The sequence below is a fragment of the Anas acuta genome, chromosome 2 (assembly GCF_963932015.1).
Source record: "Anas acuta chromosome 2, bAnaAcu1.1, whole genome shotgun sequence".
NCBI lineage: Eukaryota > Metazoa > Chordata > Aves > Anseriformes > Anatidae > Anas > Anas acuta.
In genome coordinates, this window is record NC_088980.1 from 52901144 (window position 1) to 52917329 (window position 16186).

Genomic DNA, 16186 nt, shown 5'->3' on the forward strand with positions numbered 1-16186 from the left:
AGCAACAATTCCACATATCAAGGACAAAACAAAACAGTATTCATGTAAACAAAAATAAAACCATGATACTATTTACATTTTTTTCATACTTATGTAGCAGCACAGGCTAAAACCCTTTCCTTTTCATAAACTACCCCTGTCAACCAACCTACACTGGTATTAAAATCTGAAGTGACGGGACACCTCCCACCAACCCCAGGAGATTATTTCACACACTGATACGCAGATCAGGTCTGAAAAATCTGAAATGCTACAAAAGTTGGATTACGTGGTGGTTTTCCTGCCATTTAATCTCTCTCCCCTTTCTTTCCATGATAAATCCCATCTGTTAGGACAGAAACATCACGTCATTTCTCTCCCTTGTTCGGGCCATCGTCAGCTAGGTGTGTAAACGTGGTGTCTGCTTTAAGGCGTACAAGTTGTCCCATTGCCTCAGTGGTTCTGAATCACACATATAAAGTTAGCTACGTGCTTGAGGGTATGCCTTTGTGAGCAACTTAAGGTGAGGCAATGAAGGGTGTGGATTTACAGGACACCAGCTCCTCTGCAGTAATTGCAGGGATAAACACCCTTTGCCTGCCAGTAAAAGCAGTGTAGGTTAGCCCAGAGACAGACCCAGCTGAGGTCCCTCTGCCGCCCCACAGGCACTTTGGCTGCTGTTCCCTAGCACTGCTCCTTCCGTCAGTCACTCCCCAGCATTAATACCATGCCCAGAAGTAACCAAGATAGCGGCATACGGACAGGAACTGCCGCTGCCCTCACCTCCCGAGTGACCCACCTGCAGGCACACTTTGTTTAATACATGTACACCGCTATGATCTTGCAAACCGAAGCCCTATTTGCCCTATACCTTCCCTGCTGTATTATGGTTCCAGCCCTTTTTAATGTCTATGTAGTCTGGTACATTCATTGCAGAGCTTTCATCATTTATCACGCCCAGGTCCTCTAATTTTTGAACCCCCCTGATTCCCTCTGCTGGTTAAAAAGGTAAAGGGGGGTGCATGGAGTGGGGAGGGAGGGTGGGAAACAGCAAGCAATTCCTCTGATAATTCACACATCCAAACACACACATCCATATCTGTGTGTGCCCAACGTGGCAGGAGGGGGCAGCGGGGACAGAGCTCACCGCTGCTGTACACCCCAAGGATGCTTCATAGAGCCTGTAGGTGTTTTCACAAAACATATATTCCTCACAGGGTCCTGGGCAGAGCTTATCAGCTGTACAGAAATTCCTGCACAGTTTACAATCTGGGCAAGCATCCCAGCCCCAGTGTTGTCTCTCACTAGAGTCTCTTCAGAGTACCAGAGGTTCCCAGGAATGCTCCCAGAAGCTTTTAGCTCAGGCTGAGTCACTGCCAAGTTGATCGGTTCCTTGGAGCTGCCTGTAGTGATCGTCCTGAAAACTGCAGGGGGAGAGCTTGCAGGCTCTGTGAGAGTCCCTAAAAAGCTCAACTTGTACAGGAGTCACGGCCTGGCCTCCAAAAACTGTTATCTGAACCGAGACGTATTTATCACAATCTTTCGCACATTTAAGGTCTCTCCAGTGCGATCACAAAATCTGCACAATTTCTGTGGCTTGAAATGAAAGCCTTTTCATGGAAGTTACTCCTTCTGTGATTTCCTAAGATCATTGTTTATATTAGAATAATCCCTCAGATCTATAAATGAGGATCAACGCCCCTTTCCTGTTTTAACTAGATGCTCCAATCTGTTACATGAGGCCAAGCTTCCTCCCCAGGCAGCTGACAATACAGGCACACAGGTTATGCTGCCTGCAGTGAATGACACAGCCAAACACTCCATTATTTGGCAGACCTCTGGGAACAGCTCTGTCCCGAGAAAAGACTGGACTTTTTAGAACAGCTGATTTTTCAGAAACGGCATATGATCAGCGGGGCAAAAAGGCAGATTTCTCCAGTGGTTAAAGAGCAATGCTACTTTAACATATAAAGTTATGATTTCCTGAAAGCAAAAGAAGAAACCCCACAAACAGCAACAAATCCACTTCTGAAGAACCTGATATTCCCTACTTGCTGTGCTTTCTTAGGATTCACCTATCTTCTTGCACGTTAGCATTTTTAATGCTTTTTTACCAGACAAAATGTTCATCGGGTTTCTTAAGTTCCTTCCTCTGAATCTATTCTTGTATCTGTACTTTCCTTGAATAGCACGTTGAATTCATGCAGGTTACAGTCAACAGTTCCTATATTCCTTAGAGCTCAAAACTTCACCGAACAGAAAGGTAAGCTGGCAGTACATACCAGCTTGAAATCCTCACTATCTGGACAATAGACCAGAAAAAAAAATAATAATATTTTTTCTTTATTTCAGGACCTAAAACCCTGGCTGTATAATTAAAGTCTAGACTGTTAAAATTTATTGAAAATACATTTACCGTGGAAATGTGTCAGCTATCAGTTATTACACTTCACACTCTGCGAACTGTGCGGTGTTGCTATTTTGTTTTGTTTTGATTTTTGTTCCTTTTCAACTAACCCCAAAGAATTTCACTCTCACCCATCGTGGTTATCAAGCTGTAATTTGCCAGCCGTGCAACTGTTGGTGATGTGCAACACTCTCTTCTGCTCTTCCAGGCTCCTTATCTGCGGTACACATGGATCGATAGCCCTTCTCTGCTGATATTCCTCTTCAGAGCATGAGCTCACCCTCGTCAGGAGTGCCCACATAGCCTCCATCACTGGGTGACAGCGGTCCTGGTCCGTTCCCCAAACTCCTCTACACAGACACTTGGTATGTAAATACTCCCCTTAATCTTCGTCTTTTGTCTCAAGGATAAAAACAAAACCAAACAATAACAAAACCTCCCCTGTTTTGCATGCAGGGAGCGCATGCCATTAATATTAATTAATTTATTTATTTAAAGCCTGTAAAAGAATTTGCTCTTAGGCTGGGAATGTGACTGCCAAGTTTCCTGCCTGCAATTTGTTACGGCTCAGTAGTAAACTCCTCCTGAAAATAGGAATCTGAAATGGAAATACTGACGGGCCTTTTAACCGCGCCGTAACAAGCAGGGTGCTTTACCCGGCAGTGACACAGTGGCAGCTATCGTAGGGCGCATGGAAAACAAACAGGGCCTCTGCATCGCGCTCCTGCCTGCAACCGGGCAGACGCAGGAAGCGAAAAGGGGCCGAAAGACAAAAGCCCAGAAGGTCAAGCACACCACGCCCGAGCTCGAGCCCTTCTGCTGCGCCGCCGAGCACCGGGATCCTGCAGAACTTGCACTTGAATAACTTGCCTTTGATCAGCTTGCCATGAAAAAAGAGGTGTAGCCTGCTACCTCGCTAATGGGGGTAAGGAATGAGACTTTCCCATAAGGCTTAAGCTGCAAATTAATGTACCCAGGCTTGCCCTGTTAGGCAGAACAAAGCTCCCAAAAGTGTCTGTTGCAAACGCTCCTTATCTGCTTAGCCGTGTACGTTCCTTGTAGTTCTCCAGATGTAAAACACACGGATGCTGAAGCTGGTTTGCGTGCCATCTTTTGAGTGTGGGTTGAAAAATGTTATTTTTCACAGTTGCTGAACACTTGGAGTCCCAACAAAAGTCAGCCGAGTGCCTCCGGATTTACACCTGTGGAAGCGACAGCACCTTTGCATCTCCGTGGAAATAAAACATTGCTGTTATTTTTCACAAGGTATTTGGCAGCAAGGAAAATTACTGAATCGTACGCATGCAACAGAATCGCTGGGACCCGAGCCTCACACTTCTGCTTTGTAGGACACATGCTTAAATGCCATATATTGAACTGCCACATCATGTCTATTTTTACTAATTGAGTTTACTTACTTGTGTTTGGGCACCGTACCAGCTACTCAGCAAGTCCGGGAGATTAATGTAAAAGCCTCTCTCCATTTAGAAAGTAAAGGCACTCTAGATTTACAGCTGCTTATTTTGAGGGTGGCTGACTGCTGATCCCGATGTCTTTGAGTAACAGATGGTTTTCTGAGCTGCACTGATAATGAAAATGATATAATTTGCCACTTAACATTAAAATACAGCACTAGAGGCAGAACAGAAGAAAAAGCAATGTATTCACCTTCTACAAATGGCGTACCTGAGAAGAAGGGGAAAAAAAAAAAGCCCAGGGAAACGTGAAGGCTATCAATAGTCTTGGATATTCACATGAGGAAAAACTTGCATAAAATAACCTGATGGCCTGATCTGGACTGTGAAAGCATTGGCCCCTGTGATGTTAGAATTTATAGCTTTAATCTTCTTAAGAGCCGCATGGCTCTTCTCACATGCGGGGAAAACAGATTTGATGTTTCTGAGATTAAAACTACTGAGCTGAACTTTGCTTGTTATTGGCTAAAAGCGTTTGGAAACCTAATAAAGCATTCCATTAAAATCTTGGCATTTTAGTAATACAAAAGATAGGCTCCTCAAAATGTGAGTCTAGGTCAAAAGGATACGTTTTGGGGGTGGGAGATTCCAGAATTTGGATTTTAACAAAGTTTGCAATGACTTAAAAATAGATCAAGGGAAATGGAGGGTAGAATGGAACAATAAATGCTTGATGTAACTAGCATTGTGAAATGCTTTGTTATTTAAACTTTACGATATTTAAAGACATTTTTTTTTCATGTTCTTGTACTTTTGTGAGGCCATGAATAGCTGGAAAAAGTACAACACACATCACTGACTAGCTGTGTGGTCTTTAACAGGTAACACAAGGCCTGCTTTTTTCCAAACGATGAGGATCCACAACCACAGCTGTGATAAATGTGAGCTGCTAGTATTCTGGGCTGTAGATGATCAGCTTTACTCTGGGAGGAAGAAAAAAAAAAAAAAAGCTCTGTCAAGGCTTGCTAGGCTACAATTTTAGCTGCATAGGAAGCCCACGCAGAACACAGTTAACCACCTATATGTCAGCGCATGATTTGGTTTGATCTATGAGGATGCAAGCAACGTTTCTGCAGAAAGAAGCATAATAATCATAGCGGTGGTATGGTGCTATGAGCTTAAAGCTGTAGAATGACTAAAAAAGGGTGGTCTTGCCTTGCCAGAAGTGGCACAACCTCGGGCAGTATCATTTTAAAGATGTAAGTGGTCTGGTGGCAGCTGCACTGCCCAGAGCCCTCGGTTTCCTCCTCCACCAAGGCAGAGTGAAGAGGAGCCTCATTAACCACTGTTTTTACTGTGCTCTGCAGGAAAACAAACAAACAAGGAGAAATAAAGCCTCATAACCAAGCATAAAAGAAATAAAGGTTCATAACCAGCCCTAAAAAATGACAGGTTTCTTGCTAGGGTTTATTGAAGGGGCTTGTTTTTTTGTCACAAGGTAAACAACATTAATTCCAGCCTGCTTTGAAATGGCTTGTTCCTGTCTGTACTGGCAAAGACAACTATGCCAGAGTTTGCCTGCACATGGTTATATCTAATTCAGATCTTCTAATTGCAGTCTACTTGTACTGGACAGGCTGAAAGTACGGAGGCTATCTTCTGGAAAGCTCCTGGCATGCCTGTAGTGATGGTTGGGCGATAGAGACGATCGAAAGTCCTGAGGCAAATTTTAACCTGGATTTTACCCCACTCAGGGAACCACTGTGTTGAACCTGGATCACGCGACCTGTGCAAATGAGTCTTACACGGGTTACACAAGCTCACACTGCTGCAAACAACCCCGCAGAGTTCAATTACTCGAAGCCATTTTCTGTCCTTTCTAGAGAAATTTCCCTTTATACTGCTGAACATTGCCAGGTGCTCTGAAAACCGGCTGGTACCGTGGCTGGTTTGCTTGATTTTTTGTGGCAGGCACTGACATATGACGAGCTAGCTACTGTAACAGATGCTATTTGACAGTGCAAAATAATAGCGCTCAGACTTAAACTGTAAATTATAAACAATCCCTCTAACTACAAAATGAAGACTCCGAATGGGGAGCCTTGTCAACTAAGATATTAGTAAATCAAGTTGAGGAAGACAAATTATTCACTGAAGCTAAAGTAGCTAAAATTTTATTCGGTTAACACTACTGTCATTAGAGTTCGCCTCTTCTTTGCTGTAATTAGTAGATACGAAGCAGTCATTATGAGCAACACAGAGTAAAATCAGCTTTCTTGCTGTGTAAAAGCAACAGAAAGTGTTTCTCTTCTTCTGTTTTACTCATTTATACTGGTAGAAAGGATGCTGTCTAAATACTTCTGGTAGGATGCCTGGCCACATCAAGACAGCCATTTCCCAAGGGACTTGATAATTATGTTTTCCCCACCAAACCACATACAGGGCCATGAATCAAAAGTGACCTTGTTGGCCCGCTGGTGCAGCTGCCATGTATTTGATTACAAACTTACTGGTGCCAGTGCCAAGAAGGGGAGTTACAACATAAGCTGAAAATGAGTTCAAGCGCAGCTTTCCTCACAGAGTGTCCCTGGTAACGTGGCTGCAGAAGGCGTTCAACACACACAGATGATTTTTTTTTGACCTTTAAAGAAGATGCATTCCTTTGGTCCTCCCTACCCGTTCATGAGATCCCAATGCAAAGTGCTCCAGCAAGGTGTGCTTGGGCGAGTACCCTAGGTTATGAGATCTGCAGGAACAGCTGGAGAACTTGTAGCATTTCAAACCTAAGTCTTTTTCAGAAAAGAGGTGGAAGGCAGGCAGAGAACATGAGCAGGGGGGTGTATGCAACGCCCAGCACTGGGCATAGGCCCATAATTAGGCCTTGTATGTATTAATGTCAGCAAAAAAAAACTGGCTACTTTTGAACCGAGCACAGGTCTAGACTTATGGACACTGGATTCAGGAGGGGAAGGGAGAGGAGAATGCAGTCCTCCTCTCAGCACCACCTGCTGTGATGACAGCTCAGCCCTGCGCTCACATCAGCGCTGACTCCTGGCACCTTGTGGGGCTGAGCCACAGCAGGGCAGGACAGGAGAGGTGGTGGCACCGCACAGAAAGCCTGGCACGAACCCGCTGGACGTGGCTGCTGCAGAGCAATTTACCTTCTTCCTCCTCGCCAGACAACGTGGGCACCAGCCCCAGTAGCTTTGTCAGTGCTGGCTGAGTTTGGGGCACACCCAGCTCAGTTGCCAGAAGAACCTCCCAGCAGAGAAATACTTATCTTAGGGAACACAAAGGGACAGGACGTGCCCTCTGGAGCCTTACAAAAGGGTTTCTGCAAACAGCAAGGAACGGGGCTCCCCTGGCTGTGCACAGCTGGCTCGGTGGCTTTTTCCCATTTCTCTACAGGCCCAGGGTACTTGTATGCAAGTTATGAGGAAACCAGCAGCCCAGCTAGCCTGCTAGCAGACCGCAGTGAGATTGCTTTAGGTAACACAGAGAAAGGACCCCTTTCCCTGGCCACTCCCTGGTCCCCAAACTGCCAAGCATCCCCATCTAGCACCCATTCAGGAGCCTCCACGTGCCTGCCCTGCAGTGCTCGTGCTCCCCCAGGGACACGGCAGGGCAGGAAGGTCCCTTAGTCCCCATTCCTTGGGGCTGAGAAGCCAGGTGAACCCGTTAGTCTCATTTTAATGCACGTGGCAAATTCCCCATGCAAATCGAACGTGGCTGGCGGTTTGCGCCCATGATGCAAACTAAACCCAAAACAGCAGAAGGGTCATAAAGCAGGGATTAAAGTTCAACAAGGAAGCTGATAATGAAGAAGCCTGCCCAGACTATGCCCTGTTCTAGCCACCATTACATTATCTTCTAATTTTAGAACAGCTGATTTTTTTTTTTCTTTCTCCCAGACCAGAAGTTGACGAGAGGCTGAGCAGCGCCGATCCTGCTAAATCTTTGTTTTCAGACGCCGTGTTGTCTCCACACTGCAAGAAGTTGTTTCAGCATGTGAAATTTTACAGGAAGGCACACACTGTTGGTGGATGCCCATGCAGGGAGCTATGTAATATGTTGAAACCATCTGGCATTTTGCGGTTTTACTCTATCAGTCAGACGCACTGTCTGGAAACACAGGGCTCAAACCCAGAGTCCTTGATTCAGGTCAGATACCTGCAGATGCCCGCGGACGTTTGGCCGGACTAAGAGCTGCAGAATAAAGCACTTAATTAGGCGGCTGAAGTTTACGATTGATTTCAAGGGCAGCTGAGTTGGAAGCCTATTACTGCTTAGGAAGTTTTAGCGCATGTAATTATTACAGCGTGTTTGATATAACACATGGTCCCGGTGAAATGCTCCAAAATACCATTTTAAAGACTTTGTCTGTTACTGTTATGCTTTGTACCTTCTGACTAAGGAGCAGGCTAGTTGGATCTCGATGTGAAGCTCACTGAAAACTAGCACTAAAATTAATAGAGCATAGTTACAGGAGAGTATTTTATATAGAATTACTTTCTCCGGAGTGTGAACAGTGCTGCTGCAAGCAGGCTCTGGGTTACATTATTCCTGCGATCCAAATTTTTTTAACCAGCTGATGTCACCAGGGAGATTTGAAGTCTTTATAATTACAGCTCGAGGCCTGGAGGAAGAGGGGAGCAAAGACAATGAAATTATGTTTCGTATGTTGATTCAGAGAGTAACCTGCACTGGCCTGTTACCTTGCTTCATCTATCAGGAAAAGCAAATTAATGCCGTATCCAGTCGGCTTTATGAGTGGCAGCTCAATTTACTCCCCCCGTTAAGAAGGGAAGAAAGTGGCCTTTTGTCACAAACAATCGCTTCCTGCAATGCTGCCGAATAAGATGTAAAATCGGCAAAGAGCTCCCAACGTCCTCCTAAGAAGTAAAATTTGTTTCTTTCATCTTCCCTCAGAGAAGGAATTCAGGTTATGCTCTGCACTAAATTAAAGTGTTCTGCTCAGTTATGTACATGCACAGCTTTGAAAACTGTTCCTGCTTCTAGGTCAAGGGCTCTCCCTGTGGCCGGGTGCCAGCTTTATCCCTGGACTCCCATAATCCCTTGAAATAAATCAACTTTCCATTGAAATCCTCTGCCAGTTCCACTTCAGAGTAAAATGTGCTGTCTGTAGCATGATGCTCTTTTATACTTTTGTGGAAAAAAAAAAGAAGGGAAACAATGTGGTCATTGTATACTGGACACAGCTCGACGTAATCCGCGTTGTGTATATTAAAGGCTATCTTTGTGTGTTGCACTAGCCCCAGATTTCAGCGTTTATTATTAGAACTGAGAAAAATACCTCCGACCGAAGGAGCGATTTGACTGCTTGCAAAGGATCCCAGCCTGCGTGCGTGTGCGCGCGTGGTCCTCCTTGCTACTCTGCTCACGTGGGCTCCAGTGTGTGTGGACACGTTATGCTACCGTGACACTGCTTCCTGGCCTGGGCAGATGAAGCCCTCCAAGATTTTGTTCTCTTTCCTTGTGATTTTGTTTCTCTCCCCCTCCCCAATATCAATTTTCTTCTCTCTGCGTTATAAATGAACCTGCATACATTCACACGTTCCTGTGGAAGACTAAAAGCTGTCACTTCATTTCGGGGAACCAGGCGGCTTTAAACTCAGCTGCAAGAAAGCCCAGATGCTACTACATCTCCGGGGGAAACTTATCTATTCAGAGGGGGAGAAACTTCGAAACAATGACAACAAAATAGAGCTTCAAGATGCTGCTGCCGTTCTGCCGGGGCCGAGGTCAGTCCTTTGGAGAATGGGTGCCAGCCAGAAGCTGCAGCACCCTCCTTGGAAGACTGACGTTTCTGAAAAGCTCTGCTTCTCCCCACATCTCAGTAACTTTAAATGGTCTGCCAGTTAAATCAGAACAGCCTGGTGTAAAGCTTCCAATTTTCTGACAACCTTTATATTCTCTTGGCTCCTACAAGGCCCTAAAGCTGATCGTGTATAATCCTGAACTGAATGTAAAATAAATATGAAAACCTGTCATGATTTTACAGTTTTCCAAAGGATATTTCACTAAATAAAAAGAGCTGTACTTCTGGCACGCAAACACTCCATATAAAAATCACAGTTAGTCCTTTAAAATAAAGTCCTGCAGCCCGGTGCCAGACTCTGCCCTCTATGGCTCCCCTCCGAGAGCAGGGCTGGGTGCTCCCACTGGGGCTGGACGGGCCAAGGAAACCCAAACAGGGACCCTCTGGACCGAGCCAGGCTGGCCCCAAGGGTCCCTGTGGCCAGCCAGGGAGTGGGGAGGGTCCCAGAGGGTCCCAGCCCTCTCCGTGCCAGGGCCCAGCCCATGCAGGCTGGCTGAAACCCACACCAGCAATCAGTGCTGGGCACAGGGTGCGGGTACACCTTGAGCAAACTGCTTCGTGCCCTTGCCGAGGAGAACCACAACTGTCTGTAGAAACCTCTTCTGCTAAGCCCGTGTTATTTAGCTATCTACCTTAACTGAGTGCTGCGGTGTCCGCACGGAAAAGAGTTTCAGTCTCTGACAAACTGGAGCTGATCTCAAGCTCCGCTGGCTTTTCGAGCCTCGGAAAGACTTGCGTGTCCAGAGCATTGCTAAAAGTCCAGGCAGAGACACGTAGGCCAGGCAAAGAAGGACCCAAGCACTGCACCCTGGACAATGGACACGAGGTGCGTGCGGGCTAACCTAGTATCTCTTTGCCATCTGGTAGGAAAACTACAAGACCAGTCCTGTATGTCCTGGGATACGTTGCAGTTAAAAACAGCGAGCTTTGCTTGCACGGCACTGTTTGGGTGAAGGAGTGTTGAGAAGGAAGAAATGGAGGAAGGCAAGGAAACTCAAAAAAAGGGAAAAATGGCATCACCACTCACACGGTTTCCAGGTTTGTGTGCAGACATCTTCTGTCCAAGCCACCTTGCAGGTGTTTAGCATTACACACCTGCCTCTCTTACATTCTCCTCCTGGAACAGAGCACAGGGAGTTGCACTGAGTATAAAAACCACAGTAAGCCGTACAGCCAGGCCTTTAATTTTGAATCAGACTGAGTGAAACTATCTGGTTTTCCCCTAGAAGCCCTCAGTGGATAGTTTCTTCAGTTAGCTTCACCGCTTTCAGGCCTTCCCTTTAAGTGAGCAGTGCAGCTGAACCCAAAAATTCAAAGCAAAACTCAATTGAAACCATTATGTTTCATCTGGTTACAAGTCAAAACCTCAAACCTCGTGTACACAGGGCTCAAATTATAAACCCATCAGGCTGAACCCCAAAGCTGGGCCCAGGTTTGCCCTGAGAGCCTGCAAATCTTTCAGAGAAGCTGATTCACGTTTCAAGCTCATAATGAAACGCAAACCCAAGATGGTTAGGGGACTTTTCCAAGGTCAAACAGTGAGCTAGAAGGAGAGCTAAGAGCAGAACCGCAGCCTTGGCCACTTCACACTGCTACCAACAGAGGTAGAAACTCACTCTGCTTGAACTTCGTTTTGTATAGCCTCAGCCAAGCCACTCAAAATAACCACTTTTTTTGCCTGTTAATTGTTTTAATAAGTCACATGGCGATGAATGACTAAACACTACATCATCCCTCTAAGGATTCAGCTGTGGAAAAAGCATCCATTTAGCTGCAGGGTAGTTATTACTGCATAGCTTTGATTTTGCTGCACAATGCACACCCTGTTTATTGAAATGCTTACATACTGCTCGGGGTGAAATCATCCCCACTTACAGGTATACTCTGAAGCTAAAAGGATGAGCTCAGACCCACTCATTTAGACCCCAAATGAGCCCTGTCCCATTACCTGGATCTCCAGAACTCTCTGAGTTTTGGTTAATGCCCCTTTGGATGTATTTTCATACTACCCAAATCCTTGCATCTAAAACATGGAAACAAAACACCACCTTGAGAAAACACAAGTGCAGTTAAAATATCTGCCCCTCCATGTAACTTTGCCACGGCACAAGGCTCTCTGCAGAGCACCAGAATGATCCGAGGTTCAAGGCATAATTTGATGTACTCCTTTTGGTATCTAGGCCATCATGCACTGGTCACCCATTTGCGTTTCTCGTATCAGTAACACCAAAGCTTTAACGTGGAAGACATTTGGCAATACAGCAGGCAACTGTTCCAGGATCTAGGCTTAATGCTGGAATACCATCAGGGCTGAGGATGTCTACATATTGCTTTCTAATAGTCCCTGCTGTTTGACACCTGGAACGGCATTAAGGAGTTCTGGCTCTGCGTGCAGAGCTTCCCAACCAGCAGCTGAAACTGCTTCTACGAGATAGCAAGGAGAGAGGGATTAGTGTTCAACGACTGCATTTATTTATAGTATTAAAAACATTTTTGTGGGGTGAAGGGTCAGCGCTTGAAAAGTAAGGTCTGGTTTACATATACACAGTAACAAACGGAGATTCCAATACGTACCTTTTTTCCACTTCAGGTTAATTACTATTTTCCTGTGCTCGCAGCTCGTTTTGCTTGCAGGCAAATTTCTCTTGAGCTCAGCAGCCAGGACTGTATCTAGGGCTAAGCTTTCCCACCGTATCACTGCAATATTAAAAGAATTTCCCTGGCTTCCTGTTAAACCAGGCACTGATTACAAAATTCTTTTGCTTACTTAGGGCCAGATTCAATAAAAATTCCGTCCAGCTTCCGCATCATGGAAGGCCACAAAAGCCTTGAAATATTTTGGTTTCGAAGCTTTCGTGGGCTCCCATAGTTTGGATACTGGGTAATGGTTCCAGTGAATGTGGTCCTCATAAAGCTTTTCGAGGTCCCACTCCATATGGACCTAGCGATTTCTCTGTATTCTCTCCAGTGTGGATTACAGCCCTCTTCGGAGAATCTCTGATTTATGCCTCTAGCTACGAGCTAAATCCTAGAGGAATAAGTCCTTTTCCTATCAGGACACATCCTCTGCAGAACACTGTCAGAGAAATTAGTGCTTCTGAAAAGAAAGCACCACTTACAGAAATCTGGTATGTTTTGCATGGAAGGACTTTATATGAATATAAGCAAATGGTAAAATCTAAAAGGAAATTCAATAAACTACTCATTATCTATATTCATATGACTAAGCTACACATGGAACGTAGCTTTTATCCTCCATAAAAAATGTACAGATGTTCTATAGAAAACTGTATGAACAAACTTTAACCTCACGACTGCTATTATTTTGTAATAAAAGGCTTACAGCATAATGCGAGCTTTTTTTAGAATGTAAGTTCCATGTGAGTAGTGTGTTGTTAATTTAATATTAATGCAATGCACCAGGAAGAAGTCTGCACAGAATCTAAAATAGAGAGATTCACAGTGCTGCAGACAGGAGATCTGTGGCATGGATTTTATTTGTTTCAGCACTCAGCACAAAATTCATTGACCAGGATTCCCACTGTCACAGGGCCTGGGATTTAACTACAGATATTTTCACATACCCGGGCACGAAGATTTTGCTGCAGCATTCCCACTGCTGTTCCTGGGAATCGTGTGGTTAAGTCACCTTGCGCTGCACTGAGAATTTACCTCTCGCTGTCAAGTGCATATGAATGAGCTTCTTTTTTGGGAACTGCAAAAGGAAAAAAGAATCCACTGAATAAACTTTTGAATTCCTTTTGCTGAACCATCCCTCAGGTAGCAGGTGTGAATGCCTTCACCAAACTCTTGCGGACTGCAAATGCCATGCCTGCTTTGCTTGTGCTGCAAAGGAATTTAAGGGGGGGAGCAGAAGTGATCTCCAGTTTCATCCACACAATCTCCCTCTCCCATGTGAGCGAGGCCTCTCCTCTGCAGCGTCTGCCATTCAGAACACCTATCCTGTATTTCTCCGAGGAGTCGGCTCACTGTGAAGTGGCGAAGTAATTTATGACTTCCATTATTACGATCGCTTAGCTGCTCCCAAGCGTGTAAAAATAGCAACAATAATCTCTCCCACTTTTCCTTGCTTTACCACCCCATAGGAGAAAGAGCTCGATCAATCCTGCAGGGGTTACACGTGCACTTGAGTGTTTCTATAACTTACAGGGGGAGTTTGACGCTTTTGGAAAGCGATGAAGTCTACAGAAACCTTATTCACTGCAGAAATGCATTACCTTGTCTAGGTACAACTTCTGGGAAAGCATTCATAAACACCAGGCCTATGGTATTCATATACGACAGGCCCATTGCAAATGAGAGGAAAGAGAGGAAGACAGCTCCTTGTGTCTCATCTGGCTCCATCCTAGAAGGACCAGGATGATTTCATGGAGCTTCCACTGATGCACACAGGTTAGCAGCAGCTGAGGATCACCAGTATCGAGTATCAGGAGTGATCCAACAAGTGATTGTGCCCTCAAAATCGTTCGCACTGGCCAAAGTTACAAGGACAGTCTCAGCACGCTGTGCTATCCTGAAACCTCGGTGATCAAGTTACTGGCTGCCTCACAGCTGATGTTAGAGATTAATTTTTGTCAACTTGGTTAGCAGAGGACAGTCAGGGTTTGGGTGGTAGCGTGTAGGATCGCACTCTCTGAAAGACAGCTGCATGGCTGAATCTCACCAGAGCAGATATTAACTGTGATGGGAGATTCAAATCGAAGCAGGAGGACATCATCTCCATTTACGTATGCCCCAAATACCTTGTTTCTGTACCTGTTTACCCAAACCTGGAAAGACAGCGTTACATTTCTTCTCCTGGTTTATATTAAGCACCTGGGATGTTTCAGTAGAGGTTGTCTCACAAAGGAGATGTGACAAGATGAGTAGTGTCAACTGAGGTTCATAAAGCAACACTAGGGTCTTTCTGTACTGTCAGAGAATTAGGCAGCTGGCAGGGGCAAGTTCTGTGGCAGCACTTTGTGTCCATGCCTGTGCCAGGCAACATTTCTGCCCCCAGCTCTCATGGGATGTCTCCCTCTCCTGTCAGACTAAGAGGGCTCATCAGGGAGGGGAAGGATTCGCTGCTTCCCTGCATCAGTGGCTGGTTCTCCCAATGCAGATAACTGCAAAAATGTCTTGAGGAGAAATATTTCCTGTGCAGCTGATGTTACCATCTGCAACAACCCCTGGGTCTTGGTATCTGTACCCAGGTAGGCTCAGAGCTCCTCCCCTCCACTGGAGCAGGGCCTGGCACTGGGAAAGCTCCGCTGGCTTCAGTTCCCCCAGCTGCCACCACATCTTGCACGGTCACAGGGAACAATGCAAGTGACAAGGACACCGCGCATTTCTCAGAGTCCTGCTCCCACCTTTTAAATGGGGAGATACCACTTGCCCCAGAAAGCCCCGTGTATGCTATTAAAAGCAAACAGCCACCACCAAGAACAACTCAGTGCCTTCAACACCAGAAATAACAACTCACGGGGAAGCTATTCGTCTATTAACATTTCTCATTAAAGCCATCACTCCCAGCTGAGGCTTATGACAGATCCTGCCTGGCCAAAATGTCAGCCTGGTTGCGGTGTTTATTATCGCGGCTGCCGGGCCAGAAGGGCTTGCTGCAGAGGATCCGGCCGGCGTGCTCAGACACGAGCTCCTGCCCACGGCCCAGCAGCTTCGCCAGCAGGACTGGCGAGTGTCAGATGTCAAGTTCTTGTTTCACGGCCTGCCCTCGTCCCCTTTGACCACCCGGGATCACCGCTGCCGTTCAGCAACTGGCAAAGCCCATATCAGGCAGGGTGAGCATCAGCGTTGTCCTGCTTTGAGAGCTGATAAAGGTCTTTGTCTCAGCTTTCCCTATTTTTAAACTACTCCAGCCTGGCTTTGCGGGCTCGTGGCTGTCAGTCAGCAGGGGAGGGACGAGCTGGAGGATGAGGTGCACTTTCCTCAGGGTGGTCGCTGCTCCCTGGAGCCGCGTGCTGCAGGAGAGGTGGCCGAAGGCAAGTCTGTGCTCAGGAGTCACGGGCCGGTCCCGGTGCAAAGGCAGCCTCGCACTTGGGTTTCATAATGGAGTTCATGGAAGTCAGTGGAAATTGAACCGCGGCCAAGGTGGAGAGCCATGTAGAACAGATGTCTTTACAGAGGATAAAACAAACAAAAAAGAAATACTCAGAGCCCAAGCTGGAGCTCTTGGCCCACAGTAAATCTGTAAAAAGCCCCAAAGTGCTCAAGAGGGAGGCTGTCCGACACACTTAAATTCCACATGTATAAAGTAAAACGCATTTGCATTGCTAATTTAATAAAGGACTTCTTGACCCAAAGTCAAATGCTAGCGCAAGTCTTCTGCGTGGAACGGCTCTGATAAGCACGCTCTTTAACTCTCTCTGTGAACGCTCAGCAGTGCTGCTTTTTAAAAGTACATGCGCTTTGCCTAGTGTCTGATGCTAATTATCTTATCAGATAACAGGCAGCCCTTGCTAAGTAGGTATGTAATATATTAGCCTTGGGGAGAAAAGAAAAAAAAAAAAAAAAAAGACTGATCTTTCA

The 16186-nt window shown here is 45.8% G+C and overlaps 1 long non-coding RNA gene across 1 annotated transcript in view; it reads right to left on the minus strand.

The window, feature by feature from the left end:
- Positions 1-3449: 3449 nt before the first annotated feature.
- LOC137852743 (uncharacterized) overlaps positions 3450-16186 on the minus strand; it is a 67080-nt gene continuing 54343 nt past the window's right edge. Inside the window, exons 5-8 of the long non-coding RNA XR_011094015.1 lie at positions 12215-15773; positions 10670-10757; positions 3805-3970; positions 3450-3588 (exon numbers count right to left, since the gene is read on the minus strand). This is a non-coding gene — a long non-coding RNA (uncharacterized lncRNA). The remainder of the gene's footprint in view (positions 3589-3804; positions 3971-10669; positions 10758-12214; positions 15774-16186) is intronic.